The 23335-nt window shown below is 39.6% G+C and overlaps 1 non-coding gene and 1 pseudogene across 1 annotated transcript; both read left to right on the top strand.

Annotated features, from left to right (window-relative positions):
• The first annotated feature begins 459 nt into the window (after positions 1–459).
• On the top strand, positions 460–862 carry LOC136336324 (prefoldin subunit 4 pseudogene; annotated as a pseudogene).
• Positions 863–10322: 9460 nt separating this feature from the next.
• Positions 10323–10398, top strand: TRNAD-AUC (transfer RNA aspartic acid (anticodon AUC)). Its single transcript has one exon. It is a non-coding gene; the product is annotated as a tRNA-Asp (tRNA).
• The last annotated feature ends 12937 nt before the right edge of the window (positions 10399–23335 follow it).

Raw genomic sequence — 23335 nt, forward strand, 5'->3', positions numbered from 1 at the left:
GGAAAGGTGAGTTGATTTATTTAAAGTGGGTCTTCAGGATTCTCTGGTGAAAAAATAAAATCTTTTAAAAGTTTTCTCCTTTTTCACAATGAAGGGAAGCTCATTTCCTTACCTTGACCCAGTTCTAAACTATAAAGGCCAGCCTTTGTTATAAGGTAAAATAAACAACTCCAAAAAACTCCCTGACACTCAGCCAATCAGGTAAATATTCACGTGGTTAAAGGCAAATACTTCTGGGGAAGTTTTTGAACCACCAATAAATCACACACATTAGTTTGTCTTTACCAGGTGTGGCTCTCTTGTGCCTACTGGAGTTTTCATTAGGAGGAAGCAGAAGTCAAGAGATGTTATTTTGCTTTCCCTCTCTTTCTCCACCATTGTGGTATGTACAGTTGACTTTGTTCCTTTCCATGTCTTGTCACAAAAACTTTCAGGATCAAATAATTACTGGCCGTGAAGATGGGGGCCATGATGAAGAAAGTGGCTGCAGAAGTCAATGTCACTTTTGAAGATCAACAAAAAAATAAACAGATTGACTAGGAATACAAGTAGAATCATAGACCTGAATAAAGAAAAATGTAAGAAAGAAACAAGCCCAAATTTTAGAAGATCCCGTGAGGATATGCTTGCAGATGACGACTGCCTAATGGTACCTTATCAAATTGGTGATGTTTCCATTAGCCATTCTCAAGAGGAAACACAAGAAATATTAGAAGAAGCAAAGAAATATTTACAAGAAGAAATTGATGCCTTAGAATCCAGAGTGGAGTCAATTCAGGTGTTAGCAGATTTGAAAGTTCAATTATTTGTAAAATTTGGGAGTAACACAAACCTTGAAGCTGATGAAAGTTAAGCATTTTTTAATACTACTTTAAAAAATTTTTAATACATTTTAATATTGTTTAAATGATCATTTCCCTTCAAATGATATGAAAAGCAAAACTTAAAAATCTTTTTTATTTATTTAATGGACACTTGCCTATTTGCACATTTTGCTTATTTATTTTATATTTTTATATAATACACAGTTTTTTTAAATTTCTTTTTTTTTTAGGGACAGGTTTTTATTTTATTTTATTTTATTCATTTTTAGAGAGGAGAGAGAGAGACAGAGAGGAAGAGAGAGGAGAGAGAAACAGAGAGAGAGAAGGGGGAGGAGCTGGAAGCATCAACTCCCATATGTGCCTTGACCAGGCAAGCCCAGGGTTTTGAACCGGCGACCTCAGCATTTCCAGGTCGACGCTTTATCCACTGCGCCACCACAGGTCAGGCTATTTTATATTTTTAAAAGAAGACAATATTCATGTATGTGTTTTTCATGACAGTATGTCAAGTTTAGGATTTTTATGTCATCTTATTGAAATCAGGTAAGGGGAAAAGAGTAATTACTGGCCAGGAAACAATAGCAGAATTGTCCCATTCTCCAATAGATTCAGATGAAATCTGCTAATAAAATAAGATACAACTCCAAACAGAGACATCGGGGAAGAACCAACCTGTGTCAATAAGGAATCACACGTGAGATGGCGCACAAATTTAGACTATTTCAAGGTCACCTACACCTTACTGTCTGGACAGTTGAACTTGTTTTATTGGGAAACTGATTTTTCTCTTTGTTTCTTTGCTTCTTCACAAGTAGGTTGGTTCAATAATAAATATGAGAACTTTTGTTTTAAAAAATAAAGTAATTTTGAAAGGGAAAGGAGAGGCCATAGGAAAGACAACAGCAAGGAATTTTGTTTAGTCAGGAGCAACTTCTGGGCAGTGGACTCTGGGGCAGGAATGAAGAACAGAGACTATCCCAATCAAAACCTCAGAGAATTATTTTATGCATATTGACAAATTTATTCTAGTGTTTTATGAAGAAGGCAAAACCCCCCAAATAGCCGACACAATATTGAAAGAAAGGAACGAAGTTGGAGAACTGACACTACCCAATTTCAAGACTTATTTTAAAGCTACTGTCATCAAGACAGTGCAGTGTTGGTAAAAGGCTAGACAATGGGACAGAATAGCCTAGAAATAGACCCACATAAATATAGTCAACTGATCTGTGGCAAAATAGCAATGGTGGCGCAGAGATAGTCTTTTCAAGAAATAGAGCTGGAAAAATCGGGCAGCCACATGTTAAAAAAACTAGACACAGACCTTACCTCCTTCACAAAACTAACTCAAAATGGATCATAGACCTGAATATAAAATACAAAACTATAAAACTCCTAGAGGATAACATAGGAGAAACTAGATGACCTTGGGTTTGAAGGTGACAGATACAACAGCAAAGGCATGATTCACTAAAGAAACAGTGGATGAGCTGGACTTCATTTAAGTAAAAAACTTCTGCTCTGTGAAAGACAATGTCAGGGAATGAGAAGACAACCATAGACTGGGAGAAAGTATTTGCAAAAGACACATCTGGTAAAGGACTTATCTAAAGTATACAAAGAACTATAAAACAACTATCTGGTTCAGAAATGGGCCAAAGACATTAATGGATACCTTACTAAAGAAGATATACAGGTGGAAAATAGTATATGAGGAAATGCTCACATGATATATTATCCAAGAAATGCAAATTAAAACGACAATGAGATACTACTACACATCTATCAGAATGGCCAAAATCTGGAACACTGAATTCTGACAAGGATGTGGAGCAACAGGAAATCTTATTCATTGCTAGTGAAAATGCAGAATGATACAGTCACAGTGGAAGACAGTTTGGCAGTTTTCTTATAAAACTAAACTTGTGAAGAGTGAGTTTACTGGCTGAATGGCCTCTTTGAAAATAGGGCAGCATTGTACAAATTTGGCCACAATGGCATTTTATAACATCCACCTTTCCCTCATTGCTACAGAAAACTTTCTCATGTGTAAAGCAGGACCATGTAGAGGTTCAAAGACCCTCTTTCCCAAACAGAGTGCTGGTCTTGGGAACATCAATTTACCACCATCTGCAGCAGCACTGAGATGACCCTTCCCAATACACATTCTTGTCCAGAGCGTGCTCTTGGTCCCTACACTGTAATTAGAGTCTCTGGAGCTGGAAAATCTGTACCATGTTACATCTCTGTAGCTGCTAAGTAATGACTATGGGTTAGTTTACCTAAGCTTTATGAGGATCACTACCCTTAGAAACTCCAAGTTAGATAAACCGTTGTGAAGAGAAAATGACATGCCTCCAGTGTCTAACTCTCTTTGAAACGGAGAGTAGATATTCAATCTTTGAAAGGTAGTTTTACCACCATCCATGGCAATCTACTGCTCCCACAAAGCTACTGCTAATCCAATGGAAAACAAGCTATGGTATTCATTATTTTCATTGAGCAGATCCTACCTCTTCCTGAGAAACATTCTGAGTCTTGCCACTTCTATCGGCACTTCTTTCTCTGAGTCTCATCACTGTCCCATGGACTCATGTAATACCGGTTCCTTCTCCCAGGCTTCCCTTCCTTTAGTTCATTTTCTACAGTGCCGGCAGAATTTGCTCCTAAATGTAAGCCCTGTTAGCATACTTTCTTGCATGAAATCTTTTGATTGGCTCCCTATTGCTTAGTTAAACTGCTTTACTTATTGTAAGTCTTCTCCACGCCTCTTATTTCCTAACATGAATCATGAATCCCAAAGATGAGAACAGATTTCACAGTTTTACTAAAGCATTTTCCCACCAAAAACTTTTAACAGAACATTTTTAGGAAATTATTATACAAGACCACACAGGCAGGGCTAGTCTACAGTGTTCAGTCCAAACTGCTCAGCACAAATACAAAAATACCTGTTGGCAATCCTTTCTTCAACCTCAGCCCCTCTTTGCTTCATACTCACTCTGTGTCCCAAGCCTACTGTCCTCAGTTAACATCCTTTATAGTTGAGTCCCTCCACTGCAGGTAATAGCATTGGCCTCTCTCCAAATCTTCTACTGTACTTCTCCTTCTACTCAATCTACTCGATTTAGTGACCTACTGATTCTTTAAGAAACAGCTTTAATGTTATTTTCTCTGAAACTCATTCATTCTTCTATCTCCTGAGCAATGTGGGTACTTGGGGAGTGTAAGAGGAAGCATAAACTGTGTCATACCACTCATAACTTTATCACAATGTTATGTGACACGGTTTCCCTCATTAAAAATAAACTCCATATGGGCAGGCATGCCCATGCTTCATTTTTTTCATAGCTCCTTTACTTCTTCACAGTTTAATATATATAGCATGTCATTAATGTTCCTGAAAATATTTGCTAAATATGCCACAGAATGGTATGTCCCACCACACATACACACATACACACACACAGTCACCAAGTTGTGTGGTTAATGATTTTTATCTTCACAAAAGTAAGCAATTACTTCCCATGGCCATTGATCTTTGGAAATCCTTGGTTTCTCTTTTTCAGTCATACACAATTTATAACCTTTACTGTGTCTTAGGATTTCTCCAAACTCACTGTAGAATATTCTGCTTAACAAGGACGTGGTTCTTATATTCTGTGCAAAAGTCAATGGGATGCCATTTCCAATTGACACTTAAAAGTTCTTGAGCTTTTCCACAGGCAGCTTCTGTGCAAAAATGCAAAAGGAACCTCAAATCACATGTTTAAAACCCACATTGCCATTATTAATTGATGATCCTTAAACCAATGCCCGCTCATCTCTCAGACTGACACTCAATAATGATTTCAATGGAAGAGCAGCTGTTTCACATTATATGCCTCTCTGTGAACAGCATCCAGGTACTGCCATTCCAATTGTTTTATGAATGTGCTCTAGAAATGGCAGGTTGCCAAAGATGCATCCACATGATTATTTGAAACAACACCCCAGACATAAAAATAAAGAATCACTCACAGAATGTAATATGTACAAGTTTGGCTGTTTGCACATCCTCTGCATTTGTGCATTCATGATGCTATATTTAAGCAGAAATCTGTGCAAGAATTAAGTCACTAAGAGATGGAAGCTTGGCGGTCATTTTAAGGATTTGGCTGCAGTGGTTGCCAAGATTGTCTCTATCCAGGATGAGCTCTCCCTGTCTTATAATCAACTGGAAGTCAGATGTGACTACTTGCTGGAATGGAATCCTTTCATATATTATAAGACTTGTTCAAAAATTAGCAGATCCTCATTATTTTCTTGATGAAAGGGATTGCTGTCACTTTATCTTATTCTAAGTCACAACTGTTACAAAGTTTGGACTTTTAAAAGAGAAACTTGTTAAAAGGTATATATGTCAGCCCAGTACTTCTTTCCCTATGCTCTGCCTTCCTCGTTCTGAGAAAATTGATAGTTAAACTGTAATTAATGGGAAGAAGTTTACACAGTTGAAATGTACAAGGCCAATTGCTTATCAGCAGGATGCAAATCCAAGTTTAAGAGGCACCACCAATTTCTCATTGTCAGACAGAAGAAATACGTCAGACAAACTCTGCCATACAAAGAAAGAAAATATTCCATGAATTCATTTATTGATGAAGAAAGTAATATAAAATATAGTGATTACCAAAGGGAAAAAATTGTTTTGAGTTATTATAAAATGTCTTGTTTTCAGATACATAAAAGCAGCACCTTTGAATAAGTCTTCTAGTTAGAGCTCAGTGAAATCTCTGGCATAGAAGTAAAATTGCACTTAGCTAATCTCACTGTGCTTGGCCTTCTCAGGGAAGTTACTATAGTGCTCCAACAGAGTTCAGCAGATCCATGAACACTTTTCCTGAAAAGCACTATCATCTTTATCCAGAAACCTATGAAGCTTAGATTTGTCTAAATCTGTTTGCCAATCACACACTTCAAATATTTGTATACTGCTGAAAATAGAAATGGTGATTACATTTCATATCTTTCTCATATATGTTGGGTATTTTAGCATACTCTTGAAATTCCATCCATACCATTTCCCAAAATTCACCTCCAGTTTGGTACAACTTCTTGTCTCCAATTTACTTTTTTGTCCTTCTTCAAATTCTATTTAGAATCTTTTTTACTTTTCTTAGTGAGAGAAGTGGAGGCAGAGAGACAGACTCACACATTTGCCCCCACCAGGATCTACCTGGAAAACCCACTAGGGGGTGATGCTTTACCCATCTGGGATCTTTGCTCCGTTACTCAGCAACCAAGCCATTTTTTTAGCACCTGAGGTAGACACCATGGAGCCATCCTCAGCACCTGAGGCTAGTTCACATGAACCAATCTAACTATAACTAAAGGAGGGAAAGGGGACAGGGCAGGTGTAGAGAAGCAGATGGTTGATTCTCCTGTGTGCCATAACTGGGTATTGAACCTGGGACTTCCATATGCCAAGCCCACGCTCTACCACTGGGCCAACCAGCCAGGATCTAGTTAGAATCTTAAGAGTTATTCTTTCCACGAAATTTTTCATCACTATTTTGATACATAATTATTTAGTTTACAAGAATTTTATCTGTGCTAGACTTATGCTTCTTTAAAGGTTATTCACATATTTTGTTATTTTATAAATTTTTTTATATTAGAATTAGCATAGGATGTGACTCCATGCTCAAGCCAGCAACCTTGGACTCAAGCCAGTGACTTTGGGGTCATGTCTATGATCCCACGCTCAAGCCAGCAACCCCGCACTCAAGCTGGTGAGCCCATGCTCAAGCCGGTGACCTTAGGGTTTTGAACCTGAATTCTCTGCATTCCAATCCGATGCTGTATCCACTGCTCCACCGCCTGATCAGGTGCAAGTATAAATATTTCTGCATGAGCTAATGTATGATAATATTTGGTATAATTAACCTAATTTAAATGTTCTTTCAAAAAAGAGAGAGAGAGATTATTGACCCATGTAATGGACCCCAATGAATATCTCAATGTAGTCAGATGCCATGACTCGATTAGGCTGGGAAAAGAGGTTATCTAAGAAGATGGCAATTTTCTTGGGAAGTATGTATTATAGTGGAAGAAGGAGAGAACAAATTTTAGAGAATAAAGAATATACAGTTTCAGAATAAGTTGTGGGAGATTAAAGGGGAAAAAGCAAAACAGTGAATATCCATGAGTCAATTATAATCTAAACCACATCAATCAGAGCAGATTTGCAGAACTCAAGTTTGTTAGAGCACACAGATAATACAGGAGAGTCTAATTTGAGTAATAAGTTTATGTCACTCTCATTCTATAATTAACCTAAGTAATTGGACTGTAGGTCATTTTTTAGTCCCAAAGAGTTCAAAGCTTGGGTTCTAGATCATGTTGCTTTATTTCTATTTCAGTAACAATACATATCTAGAAATGGTAAGATCACCTATAGCATCTACTGCTTACAAAGTAAATTATATTTATGAATATGCTTTACATTTCTAGGCATTTAGTCACAAGATGTATGATGTCAATCTATTATAAAATGATTGCTTTTATCCTACTTTTAACACAAATCAGCTAAGTATTCTTCTCATTTTAGATCAATTACCTAATACAGTTAGAATTAAGATTTTCTTAGAGGTGTTCAAGCAAGTGACATTTATTATTCATCACTAGGAAAAAAATTGTGGTTAAAAAGAGGGCTATTTAACACATTTAAGAAGAAATCAGACTTTAATTATCAATGTGTTAATGCCATTAATTAAGATTAAAAAGTTTAGATATGTGTCAGCCAATATATACAGTGTGTCCGTAAAGTCATGCTGCACTTTTGACCGGTCACAGGAAAGCAACAAAAGATGACAGAGATGTGAAATCTGCACCAAATACAAGGAAAACTCTCCCAGTTTCATACCTATTCAGTGCAGTTCGATGTGGGCTCACGCACAGATTTTTTAGGGCTCCTTAGGTAGCTATCCCGTATAGCCTGCAGGCATCCCCAATCTATGGCCCGCGGGCCACATGCAGCCCCCTGAGGCCATTTATCCGTGCCCCCACCGCACTTCCGGAAGGGGCACCTCTGTCATTGGTGGTCAGTGAGAGGAGCACTGTATGTGGCGGCCCTCCAACGGTCTGTGGGACAGTGAACTTGTCCCCTGTGTAAAAAGTTTGGGGACCCCTGCTATAGACTGGTCACTGACTGATGGCCTACCAGAATGGGGTTTCTCCACCAAACTGCCGGTTTCCTTCAACTGCTTATCCCACCGAGTAATGTTATTCCTATGTGGTGGTGCTTCATTATAAACACGCTGATATTCATGTTGTACTTTGGTCATGGATTGGAATTTAGTGAGCCACAGAACACACTGAACTTTCCTCTGTACTGTCCACAACTTGACTGGCATGGCCGAGGGCTGCTCCACTGTATACATGGTGTTACGTCATCATATGCACATGTGCACATACTGCCACATCATCCTACAGAAACTGGGAGGCTTTTTCTTTTATTTGGTGCAGATTTCACATTTCTATCATCTTTTGTTGCTTTCCTGTGACCGGTCAAAAGTGCACCATGACTTTATGGACACACTGTATATTATAAGCCAGATGGAAGGGCCAAGAGTTTGGAGAAGTGAAGCTTGGTAATGCAAATACTGAAGAGACCAGTGGTAGGCAGCCCCAAATATGGCCCCTAGTCAGTGGTGGGATTCAAATAATTTAACAACTGGTTCTCTTCCCTGATGACCGTTTTAAGTATAAAAAAAGAAATACCGGAAGGTAGTTTATTATTTCATGGGTTTAATACTTAAATAAGAACAATAAAAGAGGTACACAAACTAGATTGTTATAAGAAAGAGTTTTAAAATATTAGTGAAAAAATATTAAATAGAATCTGATAAAAAAACAATAAAACTGTTATTTAAATATTTCCATGTTGCTTCTTGATTGGCATCCTCACTTGCAAGTTTTTTCACCTGTGGATAGAATGAATATTCTTACAGGTGCTTATAATATGCTGTTGCACAGATGACTGATAAAAAAGAGTAAGGAATGTAAATTTGTGATTTCCACATTGGGCAGCTGCCCAGATGCCCACCTTAGAGAGAACTCTGATTACAAGTGCCATTTTAATACCTGGTTCATGAAACCCAACAAAAAATTAGGTATTTGTTCTGCCTAACTGGTGAGAACCAGCTAAATCCCACCACTGCCTCTAGTCATCCTGGACTTCTGGTATTGATGCCTATGTGTAATTCCTCCTCTGACTGAGCAAGATTACTGATTTGGTTCACTTCTCAATAATAGAATTTGGCAGAAAATATATGATGCCACTTCTTAAATTAGGTTATAAAAAAACTGACTTCCAGTGCGGATTACTTCTCTCTGTCTCTCTGTCTTGGTCTCTCTGTCTCTGTTTCTTGGTCTTGCTCATCTATCCTCACAAGCTTCCATGATCTTCAAGCAGCCTATGATGGGACCCTCATGTTAGAAACCAAGGCCTAGAAGCAACCACATGTTTGAAAACAGATCTCCCAGTCATTTGAACCTTCAAATGTGGCTGCTTCTCCTGCCAACAGCTTGACTGTAGCTTCATGATAGGGCTTGAGCCAGAGGCTTTCAGCTAATCACACTCAAGATTCTTGAATCACAATAGCTATTTGTTGTTTTAAACTGGTAAGTTTTGAGATACTTTGTATGCAGCAAAAGATAACCAATATAATAACAGCAGTGGAAATTCTGATTGTCTAATATGTCTTGACTACAGCCTGCCACAGAGGAAAAATCACAATAACAAAGGCTTACTGATTAAAGCAAAGTTAGGGATCTTTCTCTTTGAACTGCCCTTTCTACCACAGTTATCTCTTCTCATTGAGAACCATCCTTGTTGCTCAGACAAGAATAAAGCCGTTAGGCTACAGCTATGACTTAACATGTAATCATAGTTCCTTTGACTACTTTGGCAACAAAATGCTAAAAGTATAAAATTTTAAAAAACATTTTTCATGCAAAATTAATATTAATTCACACCATAAAAAATTAAGTGAGGCCCTGGCCGGTTGGCTCAGCGATAGAGCATCGGCCTGGCGTGAGGGGGACCCGGGTTTGGTTCCTGGCCAGGGCACATAGGAGAGGCGCCCATTTGCTTCTCCATCCCCATCCCTTCCTTCCTCTCTGTCTCTCTCTTCCCCTCCCACAGCCAAGGCTCCATTGGGGCAGAGATGGCCCGGGTGCTGGGGATAGCTCCTTGGCTTCTGCCCCAGGTGCTGGAGTGGCTCTGGTTGTGGCAGAGTGACGCCCCAGAGGGGCAGAGCATCGCCCCCTGGTGGGCAGGGCATCACCCCTGGTGGCCGTGCTGGGTGGATCCCGGTCAGGCGCATGCGGGAGTCTGTCTGAATGTCTCTCCCTGTTTCCAGCTTCAGAAAAATATAAAAAAAAATAAGTGAAATAAAAAAATACAATCAGTCTTAGAACAACCATTATTTTGTTTAAAAGTTTCTTTTCTTGGCCCTGGCTGGTTGGTTCAGTGGTAGAGCGTCGGCCTATCATGCAGAGGACCCAGGTTCGATTCCCGGCTAGGGCACACAGGAGAAACGCACATTTGCTTCTCCACCCCTCCGCCACACTTTCCTCTTTGTCTCTTTCTTCCCCTCCCGCAGCCAAGGCTCCATTGGAGCAAAGATGGCCCGGGCACTGGGGATGGTTCTGTGGCCTCTGCCTCAGGCGCTAGAGTGGCTCTGGGTGCAACATGGCAATGCCCTGGAGGGGCAGAGCATCACCCCCTGGTGGGCAGAGCTTCGCCCCTGGTGGGCGTGCCGGGTGGATCCCGGTCAGGCACATGCGGGAGTCTGTCTGACTGTCTCTCCCTGTTTCCAGCTTCAGAAAAATGAAAAAAAAAGTTTCTTTTCTTTTTTTTAATTGAGAGGCGGGGAAGCAGAGACAGACTCCTGCATGTGCCCCAATTGGGATCCACCCAGCAAGCCCACTAGGGGGCAATGCTCTGCCCATCTGGGCCATTGCTCCATTGCCCAGCAACTGAGCTATTTTAGCACCTTAGGGTGAGGCCACGAAGTCATCCTCAGCGCCTAGGGCCAACTTTACTTAAAATATTTGACCCATAGCTGTGGAGGGTAAGAGAGAGAAAGAGAGATGGGAGGGAGGGGTGGAGAAGTAGATGGTCGCCTCTTCTGTGTGCCCTGACCAGGAATCAAAGCTGGGATTTCCACATGTCTGGCTGACGTTCTACTGCTGAGCCAACTGGCCAGGGCCTGTTTAATATTTTCTTTTATACATTTTGAGATTAGATCCAAGATGGTGATGGAGTAGATAGAAAGATGTTCTCCTCACCTCCTCCCAGTACCAAACTGGAGTTATAACTAAGTTTAAGAACAATCATCCTGAAAAACCAACTTTGGACTAAACAAAGATGAATTTATAACCAAAGATCACAGAAGAAGCCACACCGAGACTGGTAGGAAGGGCGGAGATGCAGACAGGGATGTCCTGCTTCCAGAAGCGAGTGGCGGCTGAGGGTCTGGAAGGACTCTCATTGGGGGAGGTTCACCTTGAGAGGTGAAGGTCCTCATCCGTAGACCAGGTGCCTCAGCCTAGATCCCCAGAGCCTAGAAGAGGCACCCACACAGCATTTAGAGGTGAAAAGAGCCAGGTTTCTGTCTGCAAGAAAGAGACAGGAGCTCTTGGAGATGCAGGTTCTATCTTAAAGGACCAGTGCAGAAAATCTTGTTCACAGCCACTTATTCAGGGCTCTAGCAGGGAGAGCTGAGAGGACTAGAGTTGCATGAGGAGAGTGTGAAGTTGGAGGCCCAGGGAGAGGCACTTTGGGAAATGGGCACTGGAACCCCTGTGCTGAGTCATTCTCCAGTACTACAGTCACCATCTTTCTTGGGTGGAGCATCCCCTCTGAGCAGCATCAGCCTGGGGAAAAGCAACTACCCCACCCTCAGGGCTCTCTCCTGCCCCACCCTATGGAGATGGTACCCTGCTGAGAAGTGGCCTTGGCCAGAAAGCAGGGAGCTGAAAAGACATAGTTGTCTGACATTGAGGCTGAGCTTCCCACTGATCACCCCTACCCCCCGATCCCCACAGGCTCTCAAGACTGTGACTGGTACTTCAGCTTCACGAAAAACTGTCCAGATTGTGAGAATACCACATCTCTGGGTCACAGAGGTTACACATACTGGACTCCTGGTGCCATTCCCTAGTGAGGTCTGTGAAAAAAGTAAGGACCTAGGCTGTGGGGTGGGAGCTACACCCACCTTCTCTCCTGATGTCTTATTATCCCCAGGCTCTTAGACTCTACCAGAGGTTTCAGGGACCAAACCTAATGAGCAGCCAGCAGATAGATGCAGCAGGAGGCAGCTGTCAGGGAACCTTAGGTCTTTTGCTGAGTTGCGCCCAGGTCCAGTAATGGTAAAAGCCAGCCTAGGTGTGCAGCTTGGTCCTTCCATGTGCACCTGAGCCCAGCAGATGCAGCAAGAAACTCTGACTTGTTTATAGCTCCAAAAATGTTGCAGAGGGCCATCACAGGTTCTGCACAAGTTCCCTCATAAGAGGCAGGTACATCCAATGGCTAGCTACAGACATCAGAGAAGGATCCAACTCACATCACTAGCAGCATATCAAAAAGGAGAGCTTGCCAGGCACCACACCCAGCTGAGGCTAATTCTGCTTTCTGTGGTCAGTACCTGCACAGCAGCTCACACACATTGGATGAGGTAGAGCTTCACAGTCATTCGTCCCAAGTCCTAGAAACCCTTCCCCTCTGGGCTAAGCTCCACAGGAGGAAGGGAGATCATCTTAGAGCACCGCATTCAAAGAGTGAGTTCCTTGGAGCCTATTGTTAGGACTGGTCGAGGGGCTTAGCCACTGTAATGCCAGTGATGGAGGACAAGCAGGTTCACACTGGATTCGGGCAGACCACAGAAGAACCACGGAGCTGAAAGCATTGAGGCATTCTCGTTTATTGGACTTTTGCAAATGGCAGGAGCAAACAAACAGAGGAAAATGCTATATAAGGCTACATACACATGACCCTCTGCCACGAGCTCACACACAGACTATGCAAATTGCTTTCCCCTGGAAAGCCTAACCACAGCTGTTTTCCCTACCGCCACCATCTGCAGAAAGGGTCCCAAACGGCAACAGTGGGAAGACTCTCTCAATCTTCCTCCCTGAGATGAGGGGCTCCTCAGCTGAAAGAACTTCTGCAAAGGAAGCTGTTGGCCCCACACCACCTCAACCTGATGCTCAACTCTGTAAAGAGAAACAGAATTGGAGGATCCAGCAGTAGCTAAGGGATTGTGCTCTGGAGTGGGGGCCACTTTCCCCATACTGAGCTTCTAACCAAGAGACCACCCTCAAGTAGGAGTCATACTAATGTTGTACCCACCAATCATGCAACCTGTGGAGGGGTTGGTGGGGTGAAGTCAGTCTGAGCTCACAGCACAGTCATTCTACAGAAGACTCTGTGGGAACACCAGGCAGCTGCAAGAGGAGGAGGAGCAGCTGAAAGGTGGAGGCAAATCTTAAGGAACATGGGCCCTTTTATGGAGCTGCTGTCAGCTCTAAGCAGGAGGAAGTTGATCTTTATACACAGACTGGCCCCTCCCATACACACTCAGGCACAGAAAACACAGACACAAACAATAAACAGGGTGGTAGTTCCAGACAGGTTGGTCATAGTAAGTTACAAACAATGTCTGACATCAACCTGTACCTGAACCAGAATGGATGAGAAAACATGACCCATTTATATATTGTCTATAAGAGACCCACTTTAGAACAAAAGATACACATAGGATGAAAGTAAAGAGATAAAAAAAAATCAATGGAAATGGAAATGAAGAACACAACTGGAGTAACTATACTTATATCTGAAAAAATAGCCTTCAAAACAAAGGCTGGGGATAAAGGTCACCACATTATGATAAGGGAAGCAATCCAATAGGAGGATATAACCTCCTTATATCTGAAAAAATAGCCTTCAAAACAAAGGCTGGGGATAAATGTCACCACATAATGATAAAGGAAGCAATCCAATAGGAGGATATAACCATTGTAAATATTTATGCAGCGAATATAGGAGCACCTTAATATATAAAGCAGATTTTGATGGACATAAAGGGAGAGATTGACAGCAATACAGTAATAGTAGGATATTTTAACACCCCACTGACATCAATGGATAGATCCTCCAGACAGAAAACCAAAAAGAAACAGGGCCTTAAATGACATACTAGATCAAGTGGTATCTTCAGAACATTTCATCCCAAAGCAACAGAATATACATTCTTTTCAAGTGCTCCTGGTACATTTTCCAAGATAGGCCACATGTTAGCACACAAAACATATCTCAATATATTTAAGAGGACTGAAATAATATCAAGCATCTTCTCTGATCAAAATGACATGAAACTAGAAATCAAGTACAACAGGAAAATGAAAAAGTATTCAAATACTTAGTGCCAAAATAGCATGTAATTAAATAACAAATGGGTTAACAATGAAATTAAGGAAGAAATAAAAATTTTTCTTGACAGAAATGTTAGTGAACATACAACAATCCAAAATCTATGATACACAATGAAAGCAGTCCAGACAGGGAATGTCATGGCATTACAAGCATACCTCAAGAAACATCTCAGAGAAACAATCTAACCCATGTACCTAAAAGAACTAGAAAAAGAACAACAAGCAAAGCCCAGAGGAAGTAGAAGGAAGGAAATAATAAAGATCAGAGAGGAAATAAATGACAGAGGCTAAAAAAATAAAATCAATAAAACTAAGAGCTAGTTCTTTCAAAAGATATACAATATTGATGAACCTTTAACAAGACTCATCAAGAAAAAAAGAGGACCCAAAGAAATAAAATTAGAAAGAAGAGAGAAGAAATAACAACTGACATCACAGAAATACAAAGGATTGTAAGAATATACTACAAAGAACTATATGCCAAAAAATTGGACAACCTGTGTAAAATGATGAATTCTTTGAAACATAGAATCTTCCAAAACTGAATCTGAAAAAATCAGAAAAGCTGAGCAGACCAATTATGACAAATGAAATAAAAGAATTATCAAAAAACTCCCAGCAAACAAAAGTCCTAGAACAGATGGCTTCACAGGCTCATGTTATAAGGTATGCCTTATCCTAATTCTAAAACCAGGTAAAGTCACTATGAAAAAAGAAAAATATAAGCCAATATCACTAATGAAGATAGATGCTAAAATTCTCAACAAAATATTAGCAACCAGATCCAGCAATACATTAAAAAGATCATACATTGTACCTGACCAGGCAGTGGCGCAGTGGATAGAGTGTCAGACTGGGATGTGAAGGACCCAGGTTTGAAACCCTGAGGTCACCAGCTGGAGCACTGGCTCATCTGGTTTGACCAAGGCTAATCAGCTTGAGCCCAAGGTCACTGGCTTGAGCAAGGGGTCACTCAGTCTACCATAGCCCTTGGTCAAGCCACATATGAGAAAGCAATCAATGAACAACTAAGATGCTGCAATGAAGAGTGGATGCTTCCCTTCTCTCTCTCTTCCTGTCTGTCTGTCCCAATCTGTCCCTCTCTGTCTCTTTCTGTCTCTGTCACAACCCCCCACCCCACAAAAAAATCATACATCGTGATCAATTGGGATTTATTCCAGGGAGCAAGGTAGGTAAAATATTCATGAATCAATAAACATGATTCATTATATAAACAAAATGGAGGATAAAAATCACATGATCATATCAATAGATGCAGTAAAAGCATTTGATAAAACTCCAGCACCCATTTTATGATCAAAACTCTCAGTAAAGTGGGAGTAGAGGGAACATACCTCAACATAATAATGGCTATATATGACAAACCAACAGCCAGCATCATACACAATGGACAAAAATTAAAAGCAATCCCCTTAAGATCAGGAACAAGACAGGGGTGTCCCCTTTCACCACTCTTATTCAACATAGTTCTGGAGTCATAGCCACAGCAATCAGACAAGAAGAAATAAAAGGCATCCAAATTGGAAAGGAAGAAATAAAACTGTCATTATTTACTGAAGACGTTAGATTGTTTATAGAAAACCCTCAAGTCTCCACCAAAAAAACACTAGATCTGATAAATGGATTCAATAATGTGACTGGACATAAAATTAATATTTAGAAATCAGTGCCATTTTTATACACCAAAAAGGAACTGTCAGAAAGAGAAATTAAAGGCCTTGACTCATTTGCTCAGTAGATAGAGCATTGGCCAGGCCTGCGGATGACCCAGGTTTGATCCCTAGTAAGGGCACCATGAAAAGCAACCATCTGCTTCTCTCCCCCTCCTTCTTCTGCTTCTCTCTCTTTTCCCCTCTTGCAGCCAGTGTCGACTGGTTTGATCATTGGCCTTGGGCACTGAGGATAGCTCAACTACTTCAACTGTCACCCCCAGATGGGGGCTGCTGGGTGGATCCTGTTGGGCGCATGTGGGAGTCTGTCTCTCTATTGCCCCTCCACTCACTTAAAAAAGAAAAGAAAAGAAAATGGAAGGAAAAAGGAAGGAAGGAAGGAAGAAGGAAGGAAGGAAGGAAGGAAGGAAGGAAGGAAGGAAGGAAGGAAGAAAGAAAGAAAGAAAGAAAGAAAGAAAGAAAGAAAGAAAGAAAGAAAGAAAAATTTCATTAACTGTTGCAACAAAAAATAATAGTACATAGAAATAAATTTAACCAAGAAGGTAAAAGACTAGTACTTGGAAATATTATAAGACATTTAAAAAAGAAATCAAGGTATATACAAACAAGTGGAAGAATATACTGTGTTCATGGATAGGAAGAATTCACATCATTAAAATGTCCATACTGGACCTGGGTTTTAAAGAGCATTTTATGAATTTGACTCCAATGGCAAGAGAAGTGAAGGCAAAAATTAATGAATGGGACTACATCAGACTAAGAAGTTTTTGCTCAGCAAGGGAAACTAATAACAAAATAAACAGAAAGCCAACTAAATGGGAAATGATATTTTCAAACAACAGCTCAGATAAGGGCCTAATATCCAAAATATACAAAGAACTCATAAAACTCAACAACAAACAAACAAACAATCCAATAAAAAAATGGGAAGAGGATATGAATAGACACTTCTCACAGGAAGAAATACAAATGGCCAACAGATATATGAAAAGATGCTCATCTTCTTTAGCTATTAGAGAAATGCAAATCAAAACGGCAATGAGATACCACCTCACACCTGTTCGATTAGCTGTTATTAGCAAGTCAGGTAATAGCAAATGTTGGAGAGGCTGTGGAGAAAAAGGAACCCTCATCCACTGTTGGTGGGAATGTAAAGTAGTACAACCATTATGGAAGAAAGTATGGTGGTTCCTCAAAAAACTGCAAATAGAACTACCTTATGACCCAGCAATCCCTCTACTGGGTATATATCCCCAAAACTCAGAAACATTGATACGTAAAGACACATGCAGCCCCATGTTTATTGCAGCATTGTTCACAGTGGCCAGGACATGGAAACAACCAAAAAGCCCATCAATAGATGACTGGATAAAGAAGATGTGGCACATATACACTATGGAATACTACTCAGCCATAAGAAATGATGACATCGGAACATTTACAGCAAAATGGTGGGATCTTGATAACATGATACGAAGCGAAATAAGTAAATCAGAAAAAAACAGGAACTGTATTATTCCATACGTAGGTGGGACATAATAGTGAAACTAAGAGACATTGATAAGAGTGTGGTGGTTACGGGGGGGAGGGGGGAATGGGAGAGGGATAGGGGGTGGGAGGGGCACAAAGAAAACAAGATAGAAGGTGACAGAGGACAATCTGACTTTGGGTGGTGGGTATGCAACATAATTGAACGACAAGATAACCTGGACTTGTTATCTTTGAATATATGTATCCTGATTTATTGATGTCACCCCATTAAAAAAATAAAATTATATAAAAAAAAAATGTCCATACTACCCAAAGTAATTTATAGATTGAATGCAATTTCTATTAAAACACCAATGGCGTACTTCACAGATCTAAAACAAATATTTCAAAAATGTATATGGAACCAAAAATAACCCCAATAGCCTCAGCAATCTTCAAAATAAATTATAAAATGGGAGGTATCACAATTCCTAATATCAATTTACACTACAAGGCCACTGTATTCAAAACAGCCTGGTAGCGGCATAAGAAAGCATAAGGATTAATGGAACAGAACGGAGAACCCAGAAATAAACCCATGCCTTTATAGTCAATTAATATTTGACAGAGGAGGCAAGAGTATACAATGGAGTAAAGACAGTTTCTTTAATAAATGATGTTGGGAAAATTGGACAGGTACTTGCCAAAAAGGAAACTACCAATTTACACCATTCACAAACTCAAAATGTATAAAAGACTTAAACATAAGTCACAAAACCATAAGAATCTTAGAGAACATAGGCAGTAGACTCTCAGGCATCTCTAGGTACAATATTTTTGCCAATATATCTGCTCAGGCAAGTGAAATAAAAGAAAAAATAAACAAATGGGACTATATCAAACTAAAAACGCTTTTGCACAACAAGACATTAACAAAATAAAAAGACAGCTTACTCTATGGGAGAACATATTTGTTGATACATCTGATAAGAGGTTAATAACCAAAATTTATGAAGTACTTATAAAACTCAAACCAGGAAGACAAACAATCCAATTAAAAAATGGGCAAAGGACCTGAATAGACACTTCCAAAAAAGACATACTAATGGCCAATAGGTGTATGAAAAAATGCTCAACATCACTAATCATCAGAGAAATTCAAATTAAAACCATAATGAGATATCACCTCACACCAGTCAGAATGACGCTCATCAACAAAACAACACAGAGCAAGTGCTGGTGAGGATGTGGAGAAAAGGGAACGTTCCTGCACTGCTGGTGTTAATGCAGACTGGTGCAGCCACTATTGAAAACAGTATGGAGATTCTTCAAAAAATTAAAAATTGAACTGCCTTTTGACCCAGCTCTCCCACTTTTAGGAATATACCCCAAGAACACCATACACTGTTTCAAAAGGAGAAATGCACTCACATGTTTATAGCAGCATTGTTCACAATAGTGAAATTCTGGAAACAGCTCAAGTGTCCGTCAGTGGACGAGTGGATAAAAAAGCTATGGAATACTGTGTGGCCATAAAAAGGAAGGTAATATTACCTTTTGTGACAGCATAAATGGACTTGTAGAGCATTATGCTAAGTGAAATAAGCCAGACAGAGAAAGACAAATACCACATGATTTCAGTTATATGTAGAATCTAATGAACACAAATAAGCTGACAGAGGCAGGGTCACAGGGAACAGCTAGACAGCTGTCAGAGGGAAGGGGGAGAGGAGACAGAATCAAAGAAGGTGAAGGAATTAGCCAAAATCATTTATACATAACACATATATACAGACAACAGGGTGGCAATAGCTAGAAGAAAAGGGGGGTGGAGGTAGGGGGAGGAGGAAAAAATAGGCGTGTAAAGAGACTTTGCACGGGGCATGGGGGCACAATGCAATGTGTAGAGGGCATTATATATTGAGTGAGACACTTGAAACCATGTCAACAATAAATTAAAATTAAAAATAATTCTTTCATATTATTGAATATATCTGCATGTTTTGTTTTGACATAATGATAATCACACTTCACATCTAAGTTTGGGTTTTGCTGACTATTTAACATGATAGTCTTAAGTCTTTCCATTTTAAAATACAGTCTCTTAAATGATTTTTAAAGAGAATAGTTTTTCTCACTCTTTAAATTTTTAAAAAACTTTTTCCAATTAGAGTTTACGTTCAATATTTTGTATTGGTTTCTGGTAGGCAGCATTTAGACAATCACATGCTTTACAAAGTTCCCGCCCCCAATATTTCAAATACCCACCTGGCACCGTACATTGCTATTGCAATGTCACTGACTTATTTCCTACACTGTACTTGACATCCCCATGACATGACTATTTTGTAACTACCAATCAGTACTTCTCAACGCCCTTCTCCTTTTTCACCCGATGTCACAGAGAACAACACAATGTATTGCTGTTACAATTTTCATAATAATTTCTCTTCTGATGTTATAAAAAATTTCAGATATTTCAAGCACTTTACTATTAAAATTAGTAATAGTTATTAACTTCCTGATGCCTTTTTTGTTCCCTTTATTTCTTGTTTATTTTATATTTATAAAGTGAAAATCTAGGTCAAAAGGTACAAATTTTCTTTTAATAACTTTTACCCAAAAACATGGTCTTAAGAGGTAAAGTAACCCACGTCCCCTTTAACTTTAACTTCCTTTTTTCTTCTTAGTTGAGCAACTCAATGTAACTTAAAAGATCATGTGTTTCAAAAGATTCCTAGGGGACCGTTTAAAAAATTGTTAAAGGTCTCAGAACCATTTTAAAGACATAGCATTGCCAGTAAAAAGTGTTACCACACTTTTGTGTGTGTGTGTTCTTCCTACAAGTCTGTCACTTTATGATTTCTGCTTTGGTGACAGCTCTTCCTGGAGTTAGTTGTAGCTAGAATTCTGCTTTGACTATTTTCAAAGATATAAGGAACTTCCTGATATTCTAGGAAATTCCATTTATTAACAAACAGAGAATAATTTCCTCATAATTCTAGGAGAAGACTTGTGCTGGGGAGACGTTATTCTATCAAAATATTTCCATCTAGGACTTCCACATTTTCCATGATTTCTACAAAATTATTTAACTCAGGTTTACTGAGCTATCATTTGTTGATAATAAAATTCATCCTTTTTTTAGTGTATAGTAAAATGAAATTTGACTATTAGTCACGTATCTTCCACCCTACAGGAGTTTTAAAATATTTCAATCAACCCAGAATGTTCCCTTATAACACTTTATGGACAATTTTTGCTCCTCCCACTCATCATCTGGCAATCAGTAATCTGATTTCTGACAGTATAGAATTGCCTCTTCCAGAATATCCTGTGAACGGAATCATGCAGGCTTTTGTATCTAGCTTTTTTCACTCAGCATGATGCTTTTGAAATTCAAACAGTTTGTTATATGCCTCAGTAGTTTGTTCCTTTTTAATTGCTAACAACTATTCTATGAATATAACACAATCTGTGTACCAATTTACTAGCTAATTTACATTTTGGCTGTTTCTACTTTGTAGATGTTGTGAATAAACTATCATAAGTATTAAAGTATTTGTGGGTGGACATACTTTTTGATCTGCCTTAGGTATATCTAAGTGTGAGAAAGCTGAATCTGTAGAGAGTGTTATTTAAATTTATAAGAAAATATAAAAATTCTCTGTCATTATTTCTTTAAACATTTATTCTGCCTAGTTCTATCTTTGTTCTCCCTTTAGGACTCAAATTATTCTTATGTTGGAATATTTGATATTGCCTACAAGTATTAGTTACTCCCATTTTGTTTTATATTTTCACTCTTTGATGCCTCATTCTTTTTCGTCTGGATAATTTTAATTGACTGATCTTCAAGGTCACTGATTCCTTCCCCTTTCGTACTCAGTCTCCTGATAAGCTCATTGAAAGAATCCTCTGTCTCTCTGTCTCTTCTCTTTCTCTCCACTTCTGATATTTCTATTTGACTAATTTTTATAATTTTCATATCAATGCTGAAATTCTCCATTTGTTCATGCATTTTTTTTTAGGTTTTTCACTATTTTGTATATCTTACCCACTGGTTGCTTTAAAGTCCCTTTTGAATAATTCCAACAAAGTGGTTTTCTTTGGGTCTGTTTTTGTTAACTTCTTGATCATTGAATAGTGGGTATTTCCCCCTACTTTTCTTGTGGCTCTCAATTTTTTAAAAATTTAAACTTTCTCCATTGTATATAAAAGGACAGCAGAGACTTAAATTAATAAGATTTAAACCTAAAAATGGGCTTGCCTCTTCTGTCACGTTCTTAGAAAGTGTTTGGGGATTAAATGAATCAATCAATCTGGTTAGTAGCTCAACTGAGTTTGTGTCTTTGGCTGCTCTTTTTACCCCCCGTGCATCACACTTCAGCAGTGCCCTGATGGTACCTCATTAAGTTTGCTTTCTGGATTGTCCCTACATCTGTCTCAGAATTCCTTTTTTTTTTACAGAGACAGAGAGAGAGAGTCAGAGAGAGGTATAGACAGGGGATAGACAGGGACAGACAGACAGGAATGGAGAGATGAGAAGCATCAATCATTAGTTTTTCGTTGCACGTTGCAACACCTTAGTTGTTCATTGATTGCTTTTTCATATGTGTCTTGACCACAGGCCTTCAGCAGACCAAGTAACCCATTGCTTGAGCCTTGGGTCCAAGCTGGTGAGCTTTTGCTCAAACTAGATGAGCCCGCACTCAAGCTGGCGACCTCGGGATCTCGAACTTGGGTCCTCTGCATCCCAGTTTGACGCTCTGTCTATCCACTGCGCCACCGCCAGGTCAAGCTGTCTCAGAATTCTTATTTTACCTTCAGCTTTCAGGAGGCCCTGGATGCCACAGCCCATGGTGTGAAAATCTTTTCTAGTCCTTTCTCAGCAGTTTAAACATTTTGCTCTGCATAGGGAATGGTTTTGGAAAGACAACAGGATTTTCTGCCTGTGTGCCACCACGGAGTCTGTTATATCCTCTGCTGCCCCCAATCTTCACTGGGAACCCATATAGAGGCCTGTAGAGAAGAGCTGGGGAGCATGTGCAGACTCCCTTAAATCTGGGGCTATCAGGGATTAAATTAGTCACATTAGTCATCACTAAGCCTTTAAACAGGTTTGGTGGTATTCACCTTTTTCTGTTTCATAGAGGTCTAACATCCTATGCTCTGTCTAAGGTGAAACAGCTCACGTTTTCTGTTTCTCCAGGAGGGTTTCATACTCTTTAACATTCAGTTCATCCTGTTCCTATATAACCTCCACTCTCTGGTAGTCGCAGGAAAAGTTACAATTTTGTAGATTATTTGAATTTATTTATTTATTTTTTGCCGATGTAACAAACAACATAGCAGCAGAATACCTCCTCAAATAATTTTGTTGACACTTCAATGCTGCTAAAAATATAGCTGTAGGCTTTGACTCCATGCAGGGATAGAATAATAAGATAGTGTAGTAAAAAGTAAGTTCACTCATTTTATTTTTTCTTTTTCATCTCCTATTTCATCTCAGACACGTTTGTTTTCTTTTTCTGATGTCAAATCAAGAATACTGCAAGTTAAACCAAATTTTTAAGAAGGAAAAGGAAAATCACAATATTTGAAAAGATTTTTTTTTAATTTTTTTGTATTTTTCTGAAGCTGGAAATGGGGAGAGACAGACAGACTCCCGCATGTGCCCTACCGGGATCCACCCAGCATGCCCACCAGGGGGCGATGCTCTGCCCCTCAGGGCGTCGCTCTGTTGCGACCATAGCCACTCTAGCGCTGAAGGCCGAGGCCAAGGAGCCATCCCCAGCACCCGGGCCATCTTTGCTCCAATGGAGCCTGGGCTGCAGGAGGGGAAGAGAGAGGCAGAGAGGAAGGAGA

Source organism: Saccopteryx bilineata, chromosome 4, assembly GCF_036850765.1.
Source record: "Saccopteryx bilineata isolate mSacBil1 chromosome 4, mSacBil1_pri_phased_curated, whole genome shotgun sequence".
NCBI lineage: Eukaryota > Metazoa > Chordata > Mammalia > Chiroptera > Emballonuridae > Saccopteryx > Saccopteryx bilineata.